At 34.3% G+C, this 13331-nt stretch overlaps 1 protein-coding gene across 2 annotated transcripts in view; it reads left to right on the top strand.

The window, feature by feature from the left end:
- Positions 1-13331, top strand: part of Nolo (no long nerve cord) — a 177484-nt gene that overhangs the window by 873 nt on the left and 163280 nt on the right. The gene's annotated exons all lie outside the window — the stretch shown is intronic.

Raw genomic sequence — 13331 nt, 5'->3', positions numbered from 1 at the left:
GCTTTAATCTGCCAATGGCCGCTGCATCTTTCTCATTTCCCTTTGAGTGGCCGAACTTTTGAATGCGGTTCCCAAAGGTTAGGAAGTCATCGTGTCCTTTCGTTTCGCGCACTATCTCCGTCCCCTACGGTCCAAAAACGGTAAAATTCTCGACATGTGGCCACGTGATTCTCCCTCTCCCGGTCCGAGGGTTGAAGGAGAACGAGGTCAGTCGGTGCACGCGAGCCGCCGACCAATGTCGGTTTCCAGGCTTTTTGGAGCGCGCCGGGATATATACATAGTGCTACATTAGCGCGTCTAATTCTGTCAGATCCATAGATTTGCATGTCCTCTATCATCGAATCTATACGCGACATCATCGGTCATTGACGCGACTGTATATTTCGAGATTAGCACGTCGAAAATGAATTTAAAAAATTTTAATTTTCGGTAATTACTAAGATAATAAAAAAATCGGTGCTTCAAAAAATCCATACATCTTTGATGTCTTGATTAATCATATTTATTTATATAGATTTAATAAAGAGCACAAGAAAATGAACTAACATAAAAAAAAAAAAAAAACTTTCAAATAAGAGTTTTCACCTCGTTTCTATATCTATAAATAAAAACATACTAAAAGTAAAAAAGATTTAATATTTTCACCAAGTTGTTCGCGAACTCTGTTATTATTAATAATCATGCTCAAATAATTCAAACTAATACCTTTTGATTATATGCGCTAAATAAATAGTAATCATTTTAATATAGTATGAATATTAATGATAATTTAACAATTAGTAAATATATTAATATTTGCAAGTTATGTGATATATTTAATAGCAGGAAGTCAACTGTTTCCAATGCAATGGTATTTTTAATGAGCGTGTCGAGAAATATCGAAGCCCTACTATCAATGGATAAAATCCGTCGCACGCAACAAAAGACGACTCTTCCACGAATTTTGAGGCAGTCTTGTTTGATATAGCGAAAACTTTGTCGAAACTTACGAGCGCGAGCTGTGCCGCGTACAATACAAACGAGGAGCTTCCGCGCTTCTTCAGCAGCGTCTCGAAAGAACTCGAGAGAGCGCGGAACTAAAGTAAGGAAAGCAACGGCCATATACTCAGTCGTATTTTTGGCGTTCGTGAGTTTCAGAGCGAAGGATTTATCGAGCTATGCGATGCATCTATTGTTGGTTCACTTGGATTTATCTTCGAAGCTTGTCAAATGTTTTGTTTTCAACTTTTTCACTTCAATTTTTTTGACTTTCGATAAACGTGTGTTTTCCTCGCGCATTATTGCATTGCACATATTATTAATTATCGATATACATACATACATAATTATTTTATATCATATCGAAATAAATATGAAACATTATAATGAATTTTTAACAGAGCAAAATATTAAAGACTACGCAAAAGATTCCCATACTTTCGACATATCCGAAATATTGTTACGAAAAATATAACAATGTCTTCATCAGCGAGATATTTGATAAATCGTATAAAGTGTGCTTTGCGTGCTATTTTTATTTTCCGCTTCGTTTTTATTTTTCACGGGAAAAGAAGTAAGTCTTCGCCTGTGCTTTTGAAGGAATTCGTGAGCGTTCCGTAATTCTTGAATATTTTCCCCGCGTCTTCTATATCTTTACGAGGATCTTTCTACCTCGTACAAAATTTTCCACCCTATTTCGAGTAAACCACTCAGGGAGGGAAGGAAGCGAAACGTAATCTTCGAGATACAATACGGAGATCTCTTGTCCCGATCTCTGTTTCTCTTGTCGCTAGGATCGCCTTTTCTCACCTATCGAGAGAGACAGAAAAAACGATTCGGTGACATGCCTCGAGAGAGTATACTTTATTACCTGTCGATTATATGCGACCACCCTCGGAGCTCTCTAGTGATTCCGGACCCATTGTCGGGCCTTGTCGCTTAAGACTTGTCGCGGCCCATCTCACGGTATTTCTGCTCGCCTTTCTGGTTGTATACCTGCAAAGAATCCAAAAGACTCGTGGTCAATGTTCGCAAACAATGCTGGTGGAATCAGTACAAGCCGACTGCTCACAAATCTTTGTAGACGACGATAAGTGTTGAGAGAGGATAGCAAATATGTGGGCGCCTTATATAACAACAAAGATAGTGATTACCATAATATGTTTACCTCATACACTTGAAGAGCAAAATGAACAGAAAGAGATAAAAATATTTCTAGAGTATCGCACTACAATTTCTGATCGATAAAATTAAAAAGTTTTATAAAATTCAAAATTAAAATTTTTTATAAAATGGATCATGTACCAGTTTAAGTCGATTTTTGTAAACTAATTTTCAATTTCGTGTGATAGCTGTAAAATGGAATTTTTAAAATCTTTTAACGCTCGTCGCTTTTTGCCTAAGAAGTTTCTCGTAGGAACATTTCATGCAGAAATATTTTATGTAACATTTGGAGTAGTTTATATTGACGGAGTACGATTTTTAACAATAGTAATTTCCAAGGTGCCGATATATATATATATATATATCTCGCAATTAACGAACTACGGTATTATTACCGACTATTATCGTCGGTACAGATTTAGAAGTTTAATATTTCTGCATGTGGAAACTCGTGCTGGTTCTGGAATTCGCGATTTCAAGGCAGACGGTATATTATATATACGATGAATGTAATGCATGCTTTTGCGATATATTTCCAGCGCGTTTAAAACAAAGCTCATTTACTTATTCGTGCAAAATGCTTTCCATACTCGTGGAATGTCGTTATTCGGCGAAACAGACATGGCAGAATAAATTTTTGTAAAATAATTGATATTTAATTTGTATGATATAATAAGGCAATTAATATTCTTTTATGATTTCTATCATGTAAGAGGGAAATATTTTAGAAATCAATAAATAAATTTCAATAAATGACAATATTATTTAATTACTTTAAATGATGATCTGTGCTTTTTTTATTTTATAAAGTCAACCACGTGATTTTATAAAATTTATATTAAATATTGTAGATAAAAAATAATTCAAAAAGTATTTAATTTTTATAATAGGATAAGATTTGATGTAAAATGTACAAATTATTTTAACGAAAATTACAAATTAAAAGCCATACCCTTCTCACAAGATCTTACAAACTCACAAGAAAATGGATTTTCATAAAGTTTCGACAGCGCATCAATGCCGCGAACTTTATACATTTGGTAGATTACATCGTGTCGATGGGAAGGCGCATGGGCTGAAAAAAAAAACACGCGGATATTTTGCCGGATAAAAAGATAAAGAGAAAATGTGTCATGGAGATAGAAAGAAAAATGTATCAACGAGTGATGACGGCGACTAAAAAAATAATCGCGAAAATATAAGAATACTTTTACTTTTTATTGATCTATTCCATATGTGTGTGTGTATGTGTGTGTAGCACATTTCAGGTATAGACAAACTATTTTTACACACATATGTATAAATGCAATTATTGATAAAATCGAAATTTACGTTGTTTAGCGTAAAAAAAAAAAAAAAATGGCAATAATGAAAATTATTATTATTTAATTTAATCTAGAATTTTTCACCGTTTTTCTATTTTATTTTTAAAAAAAGATTATTGAATGTAACTTTTTAAATATATTGAAAGAAAGAAATAAGGGGGAAAAAGAGAAGGAGAGCGAGAGAGACAAAGTGAAACATTGTTATTATAAATTTCTTACGCACATTATATCCACAGGCATGCATGCACGTGTCATTGAATTTGCACGATATCGCCATTATGGAATGAAATTATTTAAATTCTTTCGTGACGTTTTCTCAAAAGCTTCGCGCGCGCAAATGTTAACGCGATGCTCGTGGAATGTATCCCTTCGCGCTCCTCGAAGCGTGCAACGCGAAGGTCGATTATAATGGCACATTTTAAACGGTCCCTCCCCGAACGAGACCGCAAACGGCGCGGTTAGGTGCGGAGAATGAGACAGCCGCACGGAAGTGTTTATGATCTATGGGCGGAGTACCTGGAATTATGTACGAAGGAAGATTGTGCAAAGTGGATTAGCGGGATATTAGCGGCGGTCAAGCGTGCTGGCGCTTTCAAGATAAATACTTTGGTACGATATAGACCTTTGTGTCTCGCGTTACAAAGCGCCCGGGAAATCGTTAGCCACGTCTGCGCGTCGCGTGATTGAGTTTCGAGGTAACTTACGTTAGATTCAGATGGGGGTGTGCGTGGTCGGAGAGAGAAAGATAGCGAAACACTTTTAGATTCTTATTAAGGACTGAGCACGGGAAGGCATTCCTTTTCACCTCGTTAATATTGCCGTTTATCGCTTTAAGGATTTATCTTGGATTTCGATTGACGTGAGATTAAACCTATCTTGCTGGTTCTACGCAATTTGGAATACGATTGTTTTTGTTAGAGAAAGAGAGAGAGAGAGAGAGAGAGAGAGAGAGAGAGAGAGAGAGTCTTGGATTGGATAGAAGAAACGAAGGTAGATGAATGTGTTTTGATAATTCTCTCAGTCATACGCGCTTTGTTTTAATCACATTTTTTCACGCATTTAATTTAATTTCTTTTAACACTTATTCGCCTTTTCATTTTTATGCTTGTAAATGTTTCTTTCGTGTTTTCATATTATTCATTTATCTGATGTTTTTGACCATTTCCACTATTTCTTTACAGATAGAAATACTTTTAATATAATGCGTGCATGTGTGTTAGGAGGCGTTTACACATAATTTGATATTCTACTCATATTTAAATTCAAAGGCTAGTAATATTTTTCTCAGAATAATGAAGCTAGACACGCGAGATATAATTCTATTTTAGTATTGGGTCATATTATGCATTAAAATAATTATGTCAGATGCCAATTCTATTAAAAAACAGTCCATTTAATATTAGCTAAATATATGAGTTTTATAATCTTAAAATGTAGGAAGTTGCAAAAATATAAAAGAAACTTTATCATTCTTATATTTATAAACTTAAAGTGACGCTTATCATTGAAAGATGGAATAAATTTATATATCGCATACGAAAAAAAGTATGAACGAACAAAATGAATCTAACACAAGATGAATATATATAAATTATATTTTTATAAAAATAAATCTCTCTCTCTCTCTCTCTCTCTCTCTCTCTGCGTCGCGTCGAGCATGAAAATCGCGATGCAAGTTGTACGCAGTGTACACGTAATTCCTATCTGACAAAATAAATAGAGTTTGTCCGTTCGAACGATATAATGCGGATAACGAAGCAAATTATTGTATGCATTTATCTACATGTAAAACTTTAATATTCCTTCGCGCAACGGATCTCATTCGATGGAATGCGACGTCGCGTATCGGATAGTAAAAAAAAAAAAAAAATAATAAACTATTTAACGCGTGCTCGAGGAAGTTTGTTCACGGTGGTAAACGGCATGGCACGATACCGGCGTGTAGTACGTGCTGATTCGTGGATTTTGAGATAGTTTGCAGAACGTGCAATACACGCCATGTTTGCGTAGTTTTGTTCAGGTGTCGGTCATCGCGGAGGCTACGTCTCTAAAGGATTTGTCATTGGTCGACTCTCTCGATCGATCGAATCTCTGTAGCAGTTCAATACGTCTCATAGTGATCGCCTAACAAGCGGCGAATTAAAGCTGTACGGGCTAACAGTCTGATGATATCATACACGACGTTGCTTTATAATTCCAGTTGTCAATTCGTAAAAGATACGTAGTCTCATCGGGCATGTAATATTACATTTAAACTCTCTGTCTCTCGATCTAGTTTTCCCAAGAGCAACACCTCTCGCTTAAACTTTACCCTTCCGAAAAGTTAATACGTTTGGCCATCACAAACTTTATCGTATGTTTCCATAAATTCACAATTATATAGCGATCGTGTTTCGAATCATAACATTTCAATATACAAATTTCATTAAAAATATTACGCAAGAATGCTATAATTTTTATTTATTTGAATATTTTTAACGGATGTATTTAACTATAAAATCTTTAGCGGACGGAATTTATTTAATATTTTAATTATATATATATATAAATAAATTAGATAGTAATATTTGCATAAAATAATTATATTAATCATCGCGTATTTCATTTTTATATTTAGCATATAGTAAATTATTAATATCGGATATTTTTGCGGTAAGCAAAGTTGAGAAATGGATGGTGTTAAAATATTAATGATATAAAAGACATTTGAAAAGTGTAAGCATTATAAAATTGACATTCGCTGCAATTGAAAATAAAGAATTCACTATTAATCTCTCTCTATTTTGTCCTACTTTATCAAAGATCAATAGTCATAATGCTAAAATTGAATATTGCAACCTCATATATAAACGTTATGTTATCAATAAGATATTAAATTTGCAAACGTGTGTTGTGAAAATATTTCTACGCGCGCGATCGAAATTTAAACTTATTTTTGATAATAGAGCGTGAATTTTGACATTTATTTTTAATTATGTTTTCGCTTGTCAATCTTCAATTGTTATTGGAAATATTATATTCGTATCTTCTCAGATTATTATCAAAGTCTTGCTCGTAGCGATAGTTGTAACGTTATTGGTCAAAGTACGACGATAAAAGCCTAACTTGTTCTTAAAAGACAGTAAGCTTGCTTTGCCCGTGGGAAATTCAAGCTTCAAGCGAGCTTACCGTATGCAAGTCCCGGCTCCCTTACAAGCGTAAGGGAACATAGCGTGGATACACGTACGAGCGATCGGTATGAGAGTTCGGTAATGTCTGTGAGAATTTCCGAAAGTCTCGTCGGATTACCGGGCTCGCCGCTCTCCCATGCGCATTCGATCCCAAATGTATCGTGGTTGCATCCCTTGGTCGAGACCGAACCTTTTGATTAAATCATTACGTAACTTGAACATAATTTTCGCGGATAATTACTCGGTCATGGTACTAGACAACCTCTAATGTGAGAATAATTAAAACCGGGAGATTTAAAAGGCAGAATCGTGCCGTATACATATAAATCGTTAAATAAATTTACTACATCAACAATTTAATCAAATTTTATCAAATTTTAATGAGTTAACGAAATTGTAATGAATTTCACAACACAAGCCACGAAAGTGTTCAGCGCGTACGTATTAAAGATTCGAAAAATTTCATGAGATACTTTCTTTTCTGACATTTTGCCTGTTTAAACTTATTCAGTTTTAATTCTAAAAAGTCTTTAATAATAACGACATTAAATGTTTTATATTTGTGTCTTATATAACTCTTGCGAATTCTTTCATAAAAATTCGAATAACAAGTTAAAATTTTTTCAAATTTATTATCCTTGACGATATACACAAAAGCTAAGATAATTTCTTTTTCTTTTTTTCGAATTTATTATCTTTGTCGTTTTTTACAATATTGATGTCTTGTTCCTAAATAGCCATATTTGCAGCATTATATCAAGGTTTCTCGTTACCAGTATTCTGAAAGCATCGCGATGAAACATCTACGTCAGATATTGCCTCTAATTTCGTTCTGCGTCGAATCTAAATACGAAATATTTCGAATGGAGCGCGTTTAGGTACGAATCGGGGATTATCGGACTCAAACACATTTGCGCATAAAAGATGCGCTCATTACCGGAATCGTCCTCTCTCTCTCTTCGTGGCACTGACCGGCCCATTTCGATCGATCAGTCTTCACTCGATCGGGGTAACGAGCGGTCCGGTTAATGGGTTAAGAGAGGCGCCCCGTTCCGGGGGCGCTCGTAGAGCACTTTACAGATTGCCGCTCGGAGTAGTAAGCCGTTAAGACCCCTCCCCCTTCTCCTTTCTCTCTCTCTCTGTACTGTACTGTAAAATGTTTTAAGAACCTAAGGGCTACGTGGTCGGCCTAAAAGGATTACGGCGGCGTGACCACGCGCGGTTCAGACCGTTCAAGAGTGGAAGCGCCCGCGCTTATCTCGGTAACGACCGCTCTCAGGTTTTACGGATTCCCTCCTCCGCTCTCCGCCAATCGGAGCCGATAACAGTCCGGTGCGCATGCTGTCGCTGATGCCTGGCCGGAATGCGATCGGGAATTCGAGAAGATTATGGCCTGCGAGTTATATACGCGTCCGGACGAGGTGGCGATGGCGCGATATCCGTTGACGACCGCTCGAGATGTCGAATATCATCCGGCTCTCGTAAATTCTTCAGGAACAGCGTCGAGTATTTCGATTTCTTTGCCGTGTCCGACACGGTTCGGATATGGATATGTAAATGTAGCCCCGCGCGCGCGCTGCATCGAATGTAAAAATAAGTGCAGTTTGTTTGACGGCGCCGTTAGTTTCGTGTTTTACGGATTCCGTCGTATCCGATTCCGTCGCATACCGTGTACATTTGCGAACACGACGCGATAGAGAACATATTGCGAATATTTTTTATGCGTCTTTATGACCGTAGACAATTTTTATATAGATACGTTTGCTCCGCTCATTGACGGGATCGCGATACATTTTTAATCTAGAGCGAAAGTTATGTAAAGGCTATTTGTAATGGCTAAATAATGGATAAATGGATGTCTATAGCCGCTAATGCGACCTCACGCGAGTCTATTTAAAGGACAAATTATAGAGACACGACGTGGTTGTGCTAGTAATGACTCTTGTTTTATGAATTCTTTCGAATCAATCGATATTACGATGGATGGAACGTATAATGGACCGATACCATAGGGATACTCCTCCAATCCCATAAGCTTTCTTCGTCGGCGATAATTTGGCACCTGATATATACACCGGAAAGATTCTAAAGTATAAATAGCGCATTGTCGATTATTCCGTCTCTTAGATATACGAGAGCGTACCTTAAATATAAAATATGAAAAAACATGTAGGTCGGCTTTTCGATTTTTACAATATACTGCCGATGATAATGCAAAATATTTGAATGGAGAAGTATATGAAATGGCTGCTACCGTGAAAATTATTTGTAATCTTGCGTGAAATGAATGGGGTAGTTCGGATTTTAATCAGCAGCAAGAATTGGCTGTTTTATCTGTATAAAAATAATTAATGATTAAAATTTAAATTTTTAATATAGCTCTAAAATTACGTTATATAATTTTAATCAAAAAATTAAACAACGTATACTTTCTGAAATTTGAATATGTTCGATAAATTTAGCTTTATTTCATTATAGTTTCTTATTCGTCTCTCATTTAATTATCCTAAAATAATTTTACATTTACACTATACATAAATATCTTCTTTCTTATAAAATTTAAATTGATAAGATTAATAGTAACACGTTTCTTTTCTGACAGATCCTTTATATAAATTCGTCTTAAAATATTCTCATTAATTAATATATAATATTTCTTTGCCAAGAAATTGCATGCGGATTTTGTAAACTGCATTTCATTTTCTGACATTTACAATCAGACACGCCATCTTTTATTCAGATCTATACAATCATACGAGTAAAATGTTAAGGATGAATACAGTATAAAAGAGTTTCGATCTTTCTTCGATTTTAATAGCTTTAATGTGCATAAATCATATTTAGATTAAATTGTATCGTGCTGAAGAAAATGAATTTTTGTCGAAGATATAATTGAATTATTTTATTAGTGGATATCATTGCATTATGTTATACATATCCAAGGATTTTTCTGCAGGGAATCAGAGTTAGGTCAACTTCATTAGCTCTCATTATAGATTTACCTCAGGGCGAATATTTCGATCACGTAACATATATCACGTTTATATTTAGAATTCGAATCGATATATATATATGATATATTCTATGATATGTTTACAAATTTGTCATGAAACATCTCATGTCTGATATCGTGATAATTTTCCTATACTCAGTATGTAAAAAACCATCTCTAGTTTGATACGGCGCTGTACAATCGTGCCGGAAAAGCAATTCTTCGCTGAAATGTTGATCGAGATATTGATCGGGGAAAATGAATTCTCTCTTACGAGCTTCTTCTAATATGATCGATGCTTGTTCGGTTGCATTCTTCCTCTCTAGCATCTCGCTTAAGTCATTTAGTTAGACTCGGGGGAAATTCCATTCATAGATAGCTTATCGCGGAAAGTTTTTCGCGTTCTAAAAAATTATGTAAGCCATTAGATAAGATTTTCCACGAATATTATAAAAAGTTAAAAGCACGAGAAGAATTATAATATGTACTGAAATTGCAATATTCAGTGTCAGTTAAATATAAAATCTAATGATAATTATCCAATGACAAGAAAAAAATTATATATCTTTCTCTTTCCTCGAAATTATATTTTAGTAAAAAATTTAAAAAAATAATAATTTCTCGATATATTTTTAAATAAAAAAAATAGGAATTAAAAAATTTATTGTATATAACATAGATATCATTTGTTTTTATATCACATTTTTCTTAATTTCAATTAAATTAAAATAAAATGCAGATATAGTTATATAGTAATATACATATAAATTTTGAATTTTTAAAATACAAATATATTATATCTCTATAACTCTTTGCTCGTCGATGATCGATTTCGGTGCGATCGCGATTTCCGCGAATGCGGAATTGGGAATTTCATCTCGCGTGATTGGTAACGAGAATGATGAGATTAGATATCGATTACGGTTCGCATCGCGCGTCACGGGGAGAAACGATTTTTTGCCGAATTGATGAGCAATTCTTGATAGAAACGAAATGCTTCAAGGAACGATATGGTAATCCTCTATGTTGGATATCTTATGCTATTTTTCAATCGAGTAAAATTAATATTGCTCTACGATATTATCATTAAACTTATTTATTGTAATTTATTATTAACAATATTTTTTATCTATGATTTTGTGATAAAAATTATAAGAACAATAATTATATTTGTGATTAAACTATTTTAATTAATCTGAAAAATATCTGCAATGATTAAACAGTTAATTGCATTTGACATATAATATCAACTAAATGCAACAATTATTTCTTCAAAGCATTCTCGTCTCAAATTTTGAGAGATGTTAGAGACAGAAAACAATGACAAGGAGAAGATATTTTCGGACCGAGAATGTTATATGATTAAATTAATTATTATTTTGGTAAAGATATTCATTTTTAATGTACATTTTTATCGATATTCGAAAATTTTTGAAAATACGTAAATTTAAAAATAGATCAATAATGAATCTAAGCGAAAAGTAGAAAGAAACAGTTTCTGTGAAACGATGCATGTTTGTCAAACGTTTCCGATGACCTGGAAATTAACCTGGAAAGATCGACTTCCGTTACATGGACTAATTTCGAGAATTCCTCGGAGTATCGATACGAATAATAGGACAATATGTACACAGATAAATACTCTACAATCAACCCCTCGCTTCAGTTTGAGCAGAAGTTGTATCGGCGAAATACGTGCGCTCCCTTACATTAATAATATAAACATGTACTAGATCCACACATACACACGATTCTTTGTGTATTTTGTTAATTTTTTTTATCATTTGAGAGTACTCTCTGAAGAAAGTTAAAGGAATACTGATCTTATTCCTTTTAAAAAACATTTTGGGGACAATCTTTTCTGTTTCGTCCACAATCTCAATTCTTATAACTACTATCGATCGATATGATTATTTTTTTATCAATCTAAAAGAGTGCCTTCCCCCTTTTTATTCGCTCGAATATTGAATCGGAAAATTAATTTTTTTCGGCGTAGCTATCGACTGTGTTCGCGATACATACATCGGGAACGGGAATGACATTCAACGCGCCGTCATTAACGCACGCCACAGGAGAGTGCGGCGACCAGGGTCGCAATTAGTTCGTGAACCTTGGCGAAGAAACGAAATACGACGCAAAGCCCATCGCGCGCGATCATGTAGTCACGTTTCTCTCTCGTATCGTGGGACGAATATACGCATGCAGGTGTAGCGTGCAATCCTGCGCTAAAACGCGGCGCCGTAATTATATGGAAAACATGCGGCCCATTGGCATGCCTACGCGTACGTTTTGTTTTCTCTACTTAGAACGTGCGATTCTCTTTTTCGTCGCGGCTTATAAATATCGCTCGTACACTACGGGTTAACCCGTGTATATTCTCTCTTTCTCTTTCTCTGTCTCTCTGTCTCACGTGCGCGTGCGCATTTACTTATTTAATTATTAATAATGTTTTTTACTCCGACGAACAGAGTGAGAGAAAGAGAGAGAGAGTTCTATACAAAAATTGAAATGCACAGATTAATATGTGAATAAAATTTCTACGACCGCAATAAAAGAATTAGCCATAAAAAGTCAGAAAATATTATTTTATCAAGATTTTGAAATTTCCCGAAGTACTAATGAATTAAATAATATATATAATAAATAATTATATATATATATATATATTTATTTATTTACTATATTTTATATAATATATTTGATTATTGTATACATCAGTTATATTTGCAAGCCGCCTCGAGTTGTGCTCAGTGCACATTATTGTTGCGACATTGTCATATGACGTGCGGAAAAAGCTTTCATCTCTGTTGGATTCAGTCTCCTGTGAATTAATTCTAAGAATTATTCTTAGAACTACGTAGCGTAAAGAGCATTAAAAGGTACTTCCTACGCAGAGCAATTATTTACTCGACTATATGTGATTTTATTTTGAACTGCATTCAACGCTAATTTATCTAAGTTTATTATCATTAACAATAATAATTGGAGAACCGATTTTGCTTCTTATATATAGTTTTAGTGTGAAGAATAATTATCTCGATTGCGTATCAATTTCCATATCAGGTTTATTCGATTACAATTGAAAATAATATAATTACTGTCGAAATTAATACCAATTAATCCATTTTCTTTCTCTCTCTCTCTTTTAATATAAGATATAACAAAACATATAATAGAAATATAAATTAGAAATAATTTTTTATCTTTTTCATGTGTGATATCTCATATGAAAGAATTAGATAGAAATAACGCGAATTAAGTAATAAAGCCTGAAAAGCAATGCATTAAATATGTACAATTAACGCATTAATTACGTAGAATTCAACGCATTCAATTTTTTAATAGCGAAGCTCTTTTACAAATTTTTTTTTTATATGAAACATTATTTTGACTGTGTCAAAATATTCTATTCTCGCAATAAAGATTCGTAACCACAAACTGTGGCAGTATTTCACACGTCGCTCGAAAACCACAAAAGCTATATGCTGCAGAGAATCGTGGAATCTGTTGTTACACGGTCGTATGATAGGAAACGCGAAACTATTTCTCCAACCGTCGTTAAATAACATGGTTGGAAATATGAGAAGGCTAAATGCATTTTCAAGAGAAACAACATTTTTCTTGAAATATCGCGAGAGATACCTCGGAATAACATTTGTTCATTTACGACGAGTGTTGCGTAAACTCTTTAAGATTTCGAAT

Source organism: Polyergus mexicanus, unplaced genomic scaffold (assembly GCF_030449975.1).
Source record: "Polyergus mexicanus isolate NDT 795.1 unplaced genomic scaffold, iyPolMexi1.0 SCAF_16, whole genome shotgun sequence".
NCBI classification, from domain to species: Eukaryota; Metazoa; Arthropoda; class Insecta; order Hymenoptera; family Formicidae; genus Polyergus; species Polyergus mexicanus.
This window is presented reverse-complemented; position numbering and strand designations above follow the sequence as displayed.